General features: G+C 47.9%; 1 protein-coding gene across 1 annotated transcript in view; it reads left to right on the forward strand.

Annotated features, from left to right (window-relative positions):
- The first annotated feature begins 5,832 nt into the window (after nt 1-5,832).
- Nucleotides 5,833-15,954, forward strand: part of SLC12A9 (solute carrier family 12 member 9) — a 194,250-nt gene continuing 184,128 nt past the window's right edge. Inside the window, exon 1 of the mRNA XM_085639354.1 lies at nt 5,833-6,029. The gene's annotated coding sequence lies outside the window, so the exon portion shown is untranslated. The remainder of the gene's footprint in view (nt 6,030-15,954) is intronic.

Here is a 15,954-nt window from a genome sequence, read left to right on the forward strand (position 1 = left end):
AGGAGAGACAGCATTTTTCTTAGCCAGCTATAATTTTATACTTTTATATTGGGGTGCTTGATGGCCGTCTTGTGCGAAAGTGTAAGGTCCAAACAATATGCCAGATTTGGATATGGTGACAAGCAATAGGTGTGATAGGTGCACTGGAAAAGTATTGTCTGGATCCTACTTAAAACTTTGCAAACATCATCTCCCTGGTTCCCCTTGTTGAATTTATGTCATTTTGGTGTAATTTTGTTTATTACATTTTCATCTATTTTTGTATATGCTTTGGGATTTTTTATATTTTGCATTTTTACTTTATTGCTGTTTTGGTTCTACATAAATACCTTACACATTGCCCTAAGTAAAGCCGGTCTGTTCTGCTCCATAGCTACTAGGAGGGTGAGATCTGGTTAATTTAGTGATTTTAAGGGTTCATCCTGACAAGAGTTGTGATTATTCCTTGAGGTGGGAAGTCACACACCCCAATTAACAATTAAATTACTTACAGTGACCCACCAGATAAAGCACAGGGACAGAAGATTTGCACTAGAGTAACCCTTATTAGGATCTAACTAGAAGGATTTTATGTAATTTTGACAGCTGAAACTTTGTACGTTTGTAATTTTATTATTACATACCTGATGGTTTTCTTGTGGGGAAAGCTCATGCCCAACAGAAGAGGTCTGAGTTTGTTATGGTGACAATCCAATGATAATGGTTATAGGCCGGATTGTGTCATTGTAAACTTTTGATAAAGTCACAAGGCGTGACATATAGTTTTTGAAAATCATATCTTAAAGCCAAGGGGCAACTAAGGGTGAATTGTTATTACTATGTTTTAAAGCCTAGAGATAAGTACTTTATTACGTGAAATCACACACATTTTTTTCTTCTTTTTTTGTCCTAATATCACAATAGCATCTGCACGTCTCAGTCCTTTTTAGGTCTCGCCTGACCCAGCGCATGCGCTGGTCTGGCGAGACTTTTTGTGAGGGCTCAAAAAACTGCTACCACTGTAGCCTAGAGCTACAGTGCATGTGCGCGGGCTCGCGTGCCTCACTTTCGCGGCTGCACTGCCGCTGTGATGTTTGATCGCGATCACTTTCACTTTCGCTGCCGCTCGGCCGCTTTGAAGTTCTCCGTGAGTTTGTTATTTTTTTCCTGTTTATTACTTCTATGTAGTAATGGTGGCACCCGTTCGACGCCATTACTACAGAGCAGTAATAAACAGAAACAAGTATTGGCATAGCTAATAGGTCTCGCTTTTGGGACCTTTTACGTATTTAGTTATGCAACTGTTGCATGGCTAAACACTTATAAGGTCCCAAAAGTGAGACCTATTGGCTATGCCAATGCTTGTAACAATTGCAACCTGGCTCACGGCCTGCTGTATTCACAGTGGACCCAACGGCACCAGCCAGACCTACAGGCCTGTCACCCAGAGAGGAGCCTCGGTGTAATCATAAGACCTCTCGTTGTATTGATTCTGTGCCCATGGTTCCACGTCATCTGGTAAAATTAGACCATACCTTGTTTGCCCTGCCAGGCTTACCCTAAGTATCCAGACGGCAAGTCCGATGTACCGCTTTGAGCCAGACTGTTACGCATGGAGAGGATAGATCAGTCCAGCATTACAAATCTCGCTCCTGGCTAGGAGCACAAGGTAACGCAAGAGGCCCCTCTGTGCTCGACTCAGGAGACTACGTGAGTCCAGATCCACTCCCATTAGAACTGATACAAGACTTAACGTGAGATTGACACCCAGGATATGCTTTGAAATGTTCTCGACATCCTCCCAAAACACCTTGATCCCAGGACAAGTATAAAAACATTTTCATCATTTGCTCTTAAAAGGTTACATCCTGTACATCAGGGGGTCGGCTCCTGTGCGAACTTTGCGATCTTTTGGGAGGTCCAGTATAATCTATTGATGGTGAAAAAGTGATTTTGCTTAAGAGTAGCTGGTTTAACCACTGAATACAGTAACTTCAAGGAGGTTTGCCATATGAGTTGCCGCTCAGTCCACTGAAAGATACCATCCCATACTGAATATGGCGCCATCATTTTCCTATCATCTGGATCCAGAAACTTCCAATACCAAATGGCAACCTCCTTACTTTTAGACCTCACATGCTGGAGTGTTGACTCAAATTACCAGCCCCCCCCCCCCCCCCGGATCTCTTGAGCCGCACTTGTGAATCAGGAAGACAAATGCACATATTCGAACCTTAATATGGAGCATCCAGTCTTGGCACTTAAGGCTTCCCACAGTTATACCCCCTGCACTGCCCTCAGCACTCCCCACGTAACTATCCCAGCCTTCCTTAGTGAAAGACTCAACCAGTTGCTCAAGCACTCTGGGGTACCTGGGGAATGCCATTTGGGTGTCAACTCGGAATAGTAGCCAATACCCAAGATCTTCCTGGCTCTAAACCAAAGACTTAAAGCTGCCTTTAAGACCTTCAGTCATACTTTTCTTTTAATTTCGGGGTGCCAAACTTTCAAAGGAACCTGGTGGATCCGGCCCCTCTGATCATTTCTGCTAGTAGCACCCGCACCCCCCAGGTTGAGCAATCTGGCTTACCCAGAAGCATCCTACAATGTTTAAACTGAAAAGCAGTACAATAAAGATTCAGATCTGGCAGAGCGAGGCCACCCTTCTCTAGCCTAAGCCTCAACTTCTCCCAAGCAAGCCTTGCACCGCCTGAAGCGCGTAAAAAGCTAGTTATTTTCCATTAAATCTTATCAATATCGGATCTTGAAAATGTGAGAGGGATACAGTTAAAAAGATATGTCAATTTGGGACGAATCAACATCTTGATCAGACTTACTCACCCATAAATTGGCACTGTCCGATTCTTCCATCTAGCGAGTAATACATTCACCTCCTTCGCCACCCTTCCCAGGTTGTGTAGTGGTATTGCATGCAGGGGATTGACAATAACAATGCCCAGGTATTTAACCCCCGCCTGTACCTCCCTGTCCAGCCTTCCACATTCCAACACATTACCTCCGACTTAAGAGTTCACTAGATATTCTGATTGATCCCCAAACTCCGCCACCAGACTCTCGACCGTAGGGGTGGTCTGGACAGGTTCTGATGTGTAGATGACCAAATCGTCCACATACATTGCGATCTTATTGCAGAAGTGGGAGGTGCGGAACGGGATTACCTGATCATCCCTTCTAAGTAGCTGAACGAACTGCTTAATATAAATATCAAACAAGAGAGGAGACAAGGGGCAACCTTGCCTAGTGCCTCTGTAAATACCAAAACTCATTGTCAGTAAGCCGTTAGGCAAAATTCTAGCCGAAAACTTTTTGTATAACCTCCGGAGCATAGACATTAAGCAGGGACTGAAACCCAATACTGCCAAAACCCCCCCACAAGTATGCCCAACATACTCGGTTGAATGCCTTGGCTGCATCTATGGTGATCACTGCCAAGGGAATCGAACTAGCAGTAGCTAAGTCAATAGATCCGATCAGCTGCTGAGTAAGCTCTTAGATTTACCGCTTTGGCACAAAGCCCTTCTAATCAAATGGATTAACTGGGGAGCAATTTTAGCCAGTCTCCCTACCGAAATATTCGCAAGAACCTTATAGTCCGTATTTAACAGTGAGAGTGGGTGATATAGTGAAATCACACAGATTACAATAGTATACAAGGTTTTTGGTGGTGGCTACCCCCCCATCCCCGTGACAAACTGTGCGTATAAAAGCTTTGCACTGTGAGAATCCTTGTTAGACCCTCCTAGGAGAGACAGTATTTTGACCACTGTAACTTGGCATACTTTTGCAATGTTATGACTGCATGCTTGGTGGTTGCCTTGAGGGAAAGCTTATGTTTGGTGCAATACACCTGGCTGGATTATGGGAAAAACAATGATTATAGCTATAGGCCCTTGTTGGTTCACTAAGAATAGTTATTTCAGATGCCGTAGGTCTGATCTGTTTATTATGAAAAGCTACAACTGAGGCTGTAGGCCCGATATATTTACTAGGCAACACGTATGTTAATGCTGAAAGGTTTTTAGCAATGGATTATTGATGGACTGTGTTAAAGCCTGCAGTCAGGTATTTTGTTACATGAAATCTAACAGATTACCTCTGTAGGAATGAATGTTGGTGTTAGTTACTCCCTTTGAAAATCCCTAAGTAGCGTGTAAAAGATTTCCATTGTAATAATTATTATTAGAATCTCTTCGAAAGACCTGACAGGCTTAGCTGTCTGCCAGGATGTTGTAATAATAAAGAATTAAAAAACACATACCTTCGTATACATAGACATATATCTATAGAGATCCACAGAGGGCTTTCTCTTCAGCCCTCTTGTGCCATTTGTCTATCTCAATGTCATTTACCGTCCGATTCCATCAATGACATCATACTGCATGGGGTAATGGTTCAGTCCACATCAGCCATTGGCTCTCTTGCCCTGTGAATGAGGGCACTCTCTGATCACATGTGCACAACCACCTGGAATGGGTACGCTTCCATGTCGAGCTGGTTTGCCAGTCCTTTCATTTTCAATCTCTTAATTATATAGTTTCCCTGTCAATTATTCTTTTTTTGATTTTTTTTCTTAAGAAGATACTACAGTTCCCCAGTCAGTTCTATGTGCTGCTTGCTTCTCATTTCATCTTCAGTGCACTGCATCCTGTGTGGCCACATCCTGTAAACTAGGCAACCATCATGGATTGCTGTTGTCCATTGTGCATCATTGTTTTACCATACCATGATGGCCAACACATTGGCTATAAATAAGGCGGCCATTCTGGAGCTTTAAAACAACTATAGTCAATGTGTCATACCACTGCTTGACGGAAACTGGCTGCTATGTTCAGTTTTGTTATTGCAAGCATATTCCCACCGTGTTTCGATGGAAGCATGTAGTTTTTTCGCAACTTGTATTACTGTAATGTATCTTGTATGTGTTGTTGAGTTTGTGTGTATCAGAGGGTGAGTGCAAGAATGAGTCAGTGGGTGGATGAATGGATGCATGAGTGCAAAAATGAATGACAGGGTGCATATATAATTTATGGAGTGCCTAAATCCATCAATGACACAAAAGGCACTATCTTTCATAAGTCAGACCTATAGGCACTGCTAATGTTCATTGCTACTTTGTTCCTAGCTTTGGCCAAGCCAATAGATGTTACTTCAACGCACCAAACAGCATGAATGTGTATGCTTACATTAGCACATCAAAGACACGTCTTTTGGCTTTGTGAAATGCTTTTTTTAAAGCAGTAACAAAGTGGCTTTATCGTTAACGGATTACGGCATGTTCACAAGTGCTCCTAGCTCTTAGAATGCTCCGCGTGAGCACTGGATGCTTCTACCCTGACTGGCCCTGCATAGCGTCCTCTTCTGTTAGTAAATAAGGAAAGAGAACGGTGGGCATTCTGGATATCTGACAGTTTTCGGTGTATATTATTAACTGGTTGCAGCAGGTCCCCTGTTGCTGGGATGGCTGCGTTGGGGGCATTTTTTTTTTTATTCTAGGGTGCTGGGGTGACATGTATATTCTGCTGTTGAAAACTAGGTCATGCTTGCGTAGTGCTAACATTCTCCTGTAGGCGCGTTCAACCCACTACGAGTTTGATCTTGGGCAGAAGAAAGTATCTAAAGGCCACTCAAACGCGGTCAGTTTAATCTTGGGCTTCTCAGCGCGTCCATGGCGATCTGACCCCCGGCGCCTGCCGGACGCGTGGTGTGATCCTCCGCTACGGAGAGGGGCAGCCTACGATGCAGCCCTTCGGCTGCCCCCAGAACTGAGGGTCACCAAATGTACTTAAGCCACGCCCCTTCTCGCCTCGCGCAGGCGCAGACGCGTGGCTAGCCGAGGCTGACAGCGGAAGTCACATGCCGGTGCCAGTGATCCCGTGATCGGCTGGATAGAAGCAGCGGACGCCGCCGGGGCCCGGGGCAAGGCAGCTGGAACCCGGAGCCCTCACGCCGGCACTTGGCATCACTCCAGCGCCCGGCTCCGGCACTGCCCGGGCCGCCTGCAGCGGACACCCTGGCGGACAAGGGAGCAGGCAAGTGAGGGCGTAGCGCCCAGAGGATGGAGACAGGTGTGCGAGGCACTTGGCAGGCAAGAGCGGCGCCCAGTCTGTAGGCATTGTTGCAGGCTTATTGGAGGGAAGAGGGGGTATTTTCTCTTAATAATGCACCTAACCCCGTTGGGATCTTTTTCTGTGCCCAGTGGGTAGTCGACTTTGAGGTTACGAAAGGATGCTAGCGCCTTGTAGCACAGCACGTTCCAGTCCTGCGCATTGTTTTTGTCAAACTTGTTGTCAGGTATGACACTCCAATGGGTTGCGTTGAGGTTCACGAAGACTGCAGTTCCCAGAATGCATTTTCTTGATGATGGGAAGCTAGTGTTCATAATGTCATGGAGAGGTTATTCGTACACGTGACCCATCCCGGCATCTGGTCCAGTTAAGGATAGTTGTATGACACACCGTTCATGCTCGCGCTAGGACCTTTGTTAGCTGGATACTACATTTGTTAGCGGAATACTGTGTGGGTGTTGTTGTTTGTGGTGTTTTGTACGCAGACCTTATTTTGAGGATACTTTGTGTTTTATTATAGCGCTTCTATACTTCGCTCAGGTCTTTAGATCGTTTTCTTTGTGCTTAAATAGTTTGCGTGTTTTACACCCTGTTGTATGCGAGAATCATTTTGGAAGTATTTTGGTGTCGTGTGAGGTTTGGAGATGTACTTAATCAGGGGAGTGGGAATCTTACAATTTCTAAAGGGGGAGGGGGGGGGCACAGACTGCCCTAAGAACCAAAGCACGAGCAGAGTCGTCAAAAGATGTTAAGTACGTCATGTCACAAATCTCGTGAACAAATGATAACTTCAAATTGGATCAAATGTATTTTCAAAATTTCTCAGTGTCGTATTTTTTTATATTTGAGAAAAACCCCAAGACCTGATGGCATTGCCGCTAGTTATCTAAAATAAGACACACGGTCATGCTTTCTGTTTAAATAGCTTATGTTATTACTTAAATATGCTCTGTCTGATTGAGCAATGGCCACGGATCACACCGTTTGGTCAAGTGGGGAAGCTGGGATTTGAGCCTAAAATTCCTGATTGGACATTGTGCATTTCAGGCAGAGACTCCATTCTCACGTCCCTCTCTTCTTTTGAACACAAAAGATCAGTGGTATTCAATTGTTACATTTTTGTTTTGTAAGTAGTGATAGTATTCGGAGTTATATATTTCACTCCATAAATCAAGCTTGCACTATACACATATATGCAGGTGCATAGTCATGAGATGCGAAGCTGTGCGTTTGTTTTTAATGTTTACAGAGACGCTGGACCAAAGAGAACAACATGCCCATGTGCCCCCATGCTGCACTCTCTCCAGGCGACCCCTGGAAGGGCAGCCTCTGCAGGGCCGCAGAGACCTCTGTTTTGGGGATTATTTAACTGCTGTCATTGGGGCTTTAGGCCTTTCATAGGATCGTTTCTCTTTCTCAGTCAGTTTACATAAAACAGCATCGCCCGCCTTGCGTTCCTCTGGCTTCACATGGGGATTATAGGAGGGATTCAACACGCCAGTGACCACAATTAAAGAATCAATAAAACAACAAGGGCATGGCCTGCCTCCCACTCCCTCACAGCAGAGTTTCTTCCACCAATCGCACTGCTTCAAGGAGGCGGGGATGTGTGGCATGACTCCAGAGAAACCTGTTGTGACTGCCTCTGTTTAAGCTTCAGTTTTCACTTTAAGATCTTGGGGGCAGAGGGGCGGTGATAGTATCTACCATTTGGTGGGGGGGGGGGGCTCCCGAAGCTCTGCCCCTACCCCCGTCCTTAAACCCATGCAGATGACGTGGCGCGCCTAGTTCTATCTTAAGGCAGCACCTTTTATATTGGTAGAGACAGACACTGTCTTCTTGCATCACCGCCGGCTCTCGTGGGCAGCACGTGTCCAAGGCAGGGCCTGCTTCAGTTCCACCCAATTCACACCAACCCCCTAGGCCCAGGAAGAGGGGTGTCCGCCGTTTCTCATTGTCTCTTTAGACACTGGAGCTGCTGCTCATCCCGTGGTTCTGCTGTGTGTCCTTTTAGCACATCCCTTTGTTTACCCAGGGAGTGTTCATCTTAGCCTGTTGGCAGTGAGATGCTCCCTCTGCCCTCACTGGCTGGGCTGTTTCACCCAGTTCATTGCCTGAACGAAATAAGTTGTGAACCAAACTTTATTTAGCATTTCAGAAGTCTGCCAATTGGCCCTGTCAATGGCGATGCACATTGTGTTCAATGTCCTGTAGTGGAGGGCTTAATACCAGGCTTCACAGCACATGAACTGTACAACATGGGCAGCAGCGAGGCCGTCCCTAATGCACAGAATGAGTAAAGGACGGCTCGCAGAAGCAGGAGGGACATCACACGCTACTCTCACACATACCCAAAGGTGCGATACAGGCGGCTAACACACTAAAGAGAGGGTCAGAGGAGTTAAAGGGCTGTTGTACGCTCTCCGGAGACAGACGTCAACATTCGAGAAATAGAACAGTCCTTGACGACACCGCCAAAACTCCGATAGAATTAGCATACTCTTATGTCCTCGCGGTATACATTTTTACCTACCCAGCGTGCTGTGCCTCATCGGAGGCTACAACATATACCCCTGGGTAACAGAGGCGCACTACTGTTCGCTGATTGTGCAGTTTTTGTTCTCCCCTTTTTGTACTCAGACCTATATTAATTGTGTGGATTATCTCAAAATATGTTTTACTGGTGTCTCCATACTACAAGATTAAAACAAGAGGGTGGAACAACGGACACTACCAGTTTTCCGTCACAATTTTTCGGCTCTCTAATATTGCCCCATGAGGCCAGGCACCTTCCTCAGGACTGCAGATCTTGGTATATCCCATCAAATATTGTGAAATCGTCCTTGATTCATAGGGCTCTTATGCAGGTATGTTAAATATATCCTTTGTTTGTTCATGAGATGGGATAACATGAGCGGAAATCTTCCTAGAACAGGCACGTCTTGGCAAGAAACGGTGTACGCTTCAGTCCTTTGGAGAACAGGTAGAGCTGGAGGAGTAGCAACAGCTTTCCCCTACATGGAACTCATGGCAATCGGGCAGCAGTGCAAGCTTTCCCCGTCACAAAACACACGGCAATCAGGCAGCAATGCAAGCTTTCCCCGTCGCAAAACACATGGCAATCGGGCAGCAATGCAAGCTTTCCCCGTCGCAAAACACATGGCAATCGGGCAGCAGTGCAAGCTTTCCTCATCACAGAACACACGGCAATCGGGCAGCAATGCAAGCTTTCCTTGTCACAGAACACATGGCAATCAGGCAGCAATGCAAGCTTTCCCCGTCGCAAAACACATGGCAATCGGGCAGCAGTGCAAGCTTTCCTCATCACAGAACACACGGCAATCGGGCAGCAATGCAAGCTTTCCTTGTCACAGAACACATGGCAATCAGGCAGCAATGCAAGCTTTCCCCGTCGCAAAACACATGGCAATCGGGCAGCAGTGCAAGCTTTCCTCATCACAGAACACACGGCAATCGGGCAGCAATGCAAGCTTTCCTTGTCACAGAACACATGGCAATCAGGCAGCAATGCAAGCTTTCCCCGTCGCAAAACACATGGCAATCGGGCAGCAGTGCAAGCTTTCCTCGTCACAAAACACATGGCAATCGGGCAGCAGTGCAAGCTTTCCCCGTCACAAAACACATGGCAATCGGGCAGCAGTGCAAGCTTTCCTCGTCACAGAGCACATGGCAATCGGTCAGCAGTGCAAACTTTCCTCGTCACAGAACACATGGCAATCAGGCAGCAGCAGTACAAGCTTTCCCCGTCACAAAACACATGGCAATCAGGCAGCAGTGCAAGCTTTCCTTGTCACAGAACACATGGCAATCAGGCAGCAGCAGTGCAAGCTTTCCTCATCACAGAACACATGGCAATCAGGCAGCAATGCAAGCTTTCCCCGTCACAAAACACATGGCAATCGGGCAGCAGTGCAAGCTTTCCTTGTCACAGAACACATGGCAATCAGGCAGCAGCAGTGCAAGCTTTCCTCGTCACAGAACACATGGCAATCAGGCAGCAGCAGTGCAAGCTTTCCTCGTCACAGAACACATGGCAATCAGGCAGCAATGCAAACTTTCCCCGTCACAAAACACATGGCAATCGGGCAGCAGTGCAAGCTTTCCTCGTCACAAAACACATGGCAATCGGGCAGCAGTGCAAGCTTTCCTTGTCACAGAACACATGGCAATCTGGCAGCAGCAGTGCAAGCTTTCCTCATCACAGAACACATGGCAATCAGGCAGCAATGCAAGCTTTCCCCGTCACAACACAAATGGCAATCGGGCAGCAGTGCAAGCTTTCCCCGTCACAAAACACATGGCAATCGGGCAGCAGTGCAAGCTTTCCTCGTCACAGAACACATGGCAATCAGGCAGCAGCAGTGCAAGGTTTCCTCGTCACAGAACACATGGCAATCGGGCAGCAGTGCAAGCTTTCCTCGTCACAGAACGCATGGCAATCTGGCAGCAGCAGTGCAAGCTTTCCTCATCACAGAACACATGGCAATCAGGCAGCAATGCAAGCTTTCCCCGTCACAAAACACATGGCAATCGGGCAGCAGTGCAAGCTTTCCTCGTCACAAAACACATGGCAATCGGGCAGCAGTGCAAGCTTTCCCCGTCACAAAACACATGGCAATCGGGCAGCAGTGCAAGCTTTCCTCGTCACAGAACACATGGCAATCAGGCAGCAGCAGTGCAAGCTTTCCTCGTCACAGAACACACGGCAATCGGGCAGCAGTGCAAGCTTTCCTCGTCACGGCAATCGGGCAGCAGTGCAAGCTTTCCTCGTCACAGAGCACATGGCAATCGGTCAGCAGTGCAAACTTTCCTCGTCACAGAACACATGGCAATCAGGCAGCAGCAGTGCAAGCTTTCCCCGTCACAAAACACATGGCAATCAGGCAGCAGTGCAAGCTTTCCTTGTCACAGAACACATGGCAATCAGGCAGCAGTGCAAGCTTTCCTTGTCACAGAACACATGGCAATCAGGCAGCAGTGCAAGCTTTCCTTGTCACAGAACACATGGCAATCAGGCAGTAGCAGTGCAAGCTTTCCTTGTCACAGAACACATGGCAATCAGGCAGTAGCAGTGCAAGCTTTCTTCGTCACAAAACACATGGCAATCGGGCAGCAGCAGTGCAAGCTTTCCCCGTCACAAAACACATGGCAATCGGGCAGCAGTGCAAGCTTTCCTCGTCACTGAACACATGGCAATCGGGCCACAGCAGCGCAAGCTTTGCTTCATCACAGAACAGGTACAAAGTAAGCGTCATTCTCTCACAGAAAACAGCAAGTGCGATCTTCCATTCTCCACAGAACAGAGTCAATAGAGCAGATTTGTAAAAGCTTTCATCTGTTAGCACGGAGATACCTCTCCGGGGGTCAGTGCAGAGCTCTACAAATTCTTCATTCATTCATCACATAGAGAACATGCCTGGTTAAGTCATGACTGACATGAATGTCCCAGGCAGATCCATGCAGTGGGTGCTCATCTAGATAAGAGGAATGTATAGGTGTATGAGTGAGTAAATATGCAAGCCCTGACAACATTGTCACTCGAATGATATTCCTGAAAGTCCTGCTTCTGTCACTCTTGAGACCTGCTGTTACTCCTGGCATCATATCCTACAGGCTTTCTGCTGTCATTGCCTTTAGATCCAACTGCTGCCATTCACATTAACATTTGTCAAGGAACATTAGATTGTAAAGGCTGAGACCAGTACAGATACATTCCTACTTGTGGAGTGAAAGGTGAGGGAGGGCGTGACTTGTGCCCAGTATGGCCCTCTTAAAAGAACAAGAAGCAGGAGGTGCCGTGCATGCAGGAGGTGACGTGTAATCCCACTCCTGGTGCTGCATCTGTTTAAAGTGTTGAGGCCGCCAGTACTTTACATGGAGACCATGTTTTTTCATACAGTGACACAGAAATACACAGTGTTGGGGTGGGAGCCTGGCCGTTGTATCGCCAAAATACAAGGGGTAGTGGAAGTGATAGCGTAGGGCCTGGTATGGGGCAGGGAGGCCAAAGGACCAGAGTGGTAGGGTCTGTCTTGGGGCAAGGATACAGAGGGAGCAGAAGTGGTAGGGCCTGTCTTGGGGCAAGGATACAGAGGGAGCAGAAGTGGTAGGGCCTGTCTTGGGGCAAGGATGCAGAGGGAGCAGAAGTGGTAGGGCCTGTCTTGGGGCAAGGATGCAGAGGGAGCAGAAGTGGTAGGGCCCGTCTTGGGGCAAGGATGCAGAGGGAGCAGAAGTGGTAGGGCCCGTCTTGGGGCAAGGATACAGAGGGAGCAGAAGTGGTAGGGCCTGTCTTGGGGCAAGGATACAGAGGGACCAGAAGTGGTAGGACCTGGCGTGAGTTCTGGGTGGGGGCGAGATCTGTTTTAGTCAGCAGGGGGCTGTTTTTGATGTCTGCATTACTTGGGCCCTGTGTTGCTGCATCCGTCCAGGCATGGCACAGTTCACATTTCCTGTACGTGAAGGCGGATGTGATGTTGCTCAGGCGACGCTGACTGTGCACACACTGGTTTATAGTACATTAGTCGTGTGAGCAGCACTTTTATTAAAGCCTTGCCACGTGTAGCACCCAGTCCACCCACCCCTCCCTCCTGGAGCTTGATGCAAAGCAGAGGAGCCTGTTTCTTGGTGCAGTAATTGTTGGCAACACAGGAAGGCCTGAAATAATTTCAGAAAGATCACCCTAGCTCCAAGGCCTGCTACTGTTAATAAAAGTAAATTGAAATTTACGTTTTATGGTATTTAACATTTCTGTCCTTATCCCTAATTGTTCATTTTGGGTTTTGTATTTCCTCATTAACTACGTGAGCGCTCCTACCTGGAGGCCTGTCGGTTTTCAAGCGCTATAAACAGCCGTATTTGATACAACAGTACACTCACTTGAAAACCTTACCATTGTAGTACACATGCCTGAGCAGTTATTTTAAGAAAACCTATCCTCTTTCGGTCGAAGCCTACCAGGCAGCTGCGCTTCTGGTTTGCTAACATCTGTGGGCCGTCCAGAAAGCTTCCCTGATAAGGGATTCCGCCTGTAGGAAAGTGGCCCTTTTTCTATGGTTACCCCCACATTTTGCCTGACATCTGATGCACATTGACTTGGTGTGCCCTGGGTCCCTGCCAATCAGGTTCCCAGGGCCTATGTTCTTTCCCAAACCTGTATCTTTGTACTCACAAATGGCACTTTCCTGGCCACAGGAATGTCCCTTGTAAAAGGTACCAGGGGCACTGTGACCAGGGAAGGGCTCTAAGGGCTGCAGTATATATTGTGCCACCCTATAGGTCCTGTACCTTAACACACACACACTGCCATTGCAGGCTGCGTGTTTTGGTGCAGAAAAAAGTGAAGAGTCAACATGGCACACATCCCTGTTTGGGCGGGAGAATTGGATGGAAAACCAAGCTAGGCAGAGAGGTGTGCCCACCTTTGCCAACCCCAGCCCTCAGGTGGGGGAGGCCAGGTGAAGAACAAATCTCATTCCTCTCCATCTTAAAGATGAGGGGACTCTGCCAATTAGGGAGAGGCTCATGCCCCCTCCCACTGGAGGGTGGCATAATAGGGAGTCTACCCACCCCAGGGAAGGGACCCATTGGTCTTGACTTGCACTTTCCTTTAAACGCCCCTAAATCTAGTATTTAGGGTCAACCCTGGACCTTGCCTCCTCCGATTTGAGGAAGGAAGAAGGACCGAAGAGCCTTGCTGACCGAGGAAGAAGAGGACACCTACTGCTTTGGCCCCAGCACTACCGACCTGTCCCGATTCCGACATGCCTACTACTTAGAAACCAGCATAGCCAGCAGCCCACCAGAGCCCAAAGGACCTACCCTGCACTCACCTTACAGACTCTGTCTCCCGTGAGCACTGGATTTGCTCAAAAAAGACTCCAAGCCCAGAATCCGTATTCCGGTGTCTCTGCAATTCTGCACCCGACGCCCAAGCCAGAGTTCGAGAGGCCCAATACCACAAGGAGGTCTTCCAGGTGATCTTGACCTAGGAACTGGTGAACCCTGGCCTCCCTCAAGCTTCAAGATGACGCCTGCACCCTCAACCTGAAGGGTCCCCCTGACCATGAATGGAGCTGGTAAGAAAACCAGACGCTAGAAGATACCTCTGCACCCAATGCCCCACAGCCTTGGGTGGCCCAAACGACCGTGTTCAGGCATCCCCCAAGATCCCATCTTATCTCCATCTGGTGGTCGCCTTCCTGAAGTCTACCTGCCAGAACCTGCAGCAACTTCACAGAACAAAGGTCTCCATTGAAAAGCACAGGGTCGCGATATCTTTATGGCACCTTGCACTGGGCAGTGCTGACTCTAACCCCAGAAGCTTTGCTCCCACACCCAAGTGGCTTGCTCATCTGCAGTCCCTAACCGAAGGCCACCTTAGCCCGATGGCTAACATTGGGCCGCTCACTCTGCGCCCGGCTGCCCCAGTGCCGCTGGTGGTGCAACTAGAGTGCCCATCTAAACCTTGGTCCTAACCCCTTAAACATCCACTAGTAAGTTGTGTTCTTACCTGAGAAACTGCTAACACTTTTTCTCCCATAGGAACTAATTTAATGTGATTTTTGGGCCTAAAATGTGCTAAATGTTGGACTGATGTTTGTATGGAGAAAAGAGAACTCCACTGCAAAGTATAAAAAGTCTTACTTACCTCACATAAGGATCTCACAATACAAGGTATCTAGGCAGACCACCCCAGTACTCAAAGAAACTAAAAAGTATTTTTAAAGTAATTATTGTGTATTGCAAACTGCTTTCTGAATCCTTACCAAACTGTAACTATTTCGAAATTCAATCATAACTGCATTTCATTGAGTACTGACTGGAATTGTTATCAGAGACGCCTCAATGACTTACTGCACTGTATTCATTTGGCAATTGTGGTTTCTTGACATATTGTTGTACCGGAATGTTAAAATACAAATGTCAATAAATATATTTAAACAAACTGCATTGCATTGAGAAATCCTGCATTCCAAGTATATTTTACCTACCTGTACCAAGTCCTGCTTGGTTCTAGAAATAAAATACAAGTATACCTTTTTTATACTTACCCAATTGGTCTGGATTCGGCCTCTAAGTGTGTGTGCGCATCAGTCTTGATTGAGTGAATACACTAAGGGGCCGATTCCGCTCTCGGTTGGAAGGGCATCGAATCAGGTTCGGCCAGAAAAACTACGAGCCGTACACGTGTTTTCCGGCCGACTCGTACAGCTGTACGAGCGAGCATGTACGATGCGGGCTACATGAAATTCACCGACCGAGTCTTCTGGGTCCGAACCGCTCCGTACGTCCCGGTCGGAAGCTAACTGTGGCGTGCAATTGATGCGATTTACAACCGAGCCAGTACGATGCCCGCGTCGGATAGCCTGTGCGAGCCGGAGTGTCCGGCTCGCAAAAGCTCCCGGAGTCGGACTTTGGGGGTCCGCGTCGGATCCCTGACACCCGCAGCCCTATGACTCGGACACAGGGGGAGACCTATGGGTCTCCCCAACACAGGCATGTATGGTGCGGGTGGCCACTGTAGGGGGCGCACTTGTTCGAGACATACCCATTCAGTCAATAGGAGCCCATGTACGCGTCGAACGACCGGCTCCCACTGACTTCTATGGGAGTCCGACCGAACCGAGTCCGACAGCATACGTGCGCATCGTACTCGCTCGGTCGGACTGCAGGGGTCCGGCTCGGTCGGAAAGCACTCCGGATCCGACTCAGTCGGAGTGCTCTCCGACCCGGATCGGAATCTGCCCCTAAATGCTTAACACACACTCTGGATAAGCCTAACTGCTCGCCCACACTATCACAAAGAGAGCTGTTAGTAATTGTCTAATGTAGCCTCTGCCATACCTCTGGGGACTCCCTGGACTCTGTG

This window comes from Triturus cristatus, chromosome 12 (genome assembly GCF_964204655.1).
Source record: "Triturus cristatus chromosome 12, aTriCri1.1, whole genome shotgun sequence".
Taxonomy (NCBI): Eukaryota; Metazoa; Chordata; class Amphibia; order Caudata; family Salamandridae; genus Triturus; species Triturus cristatus.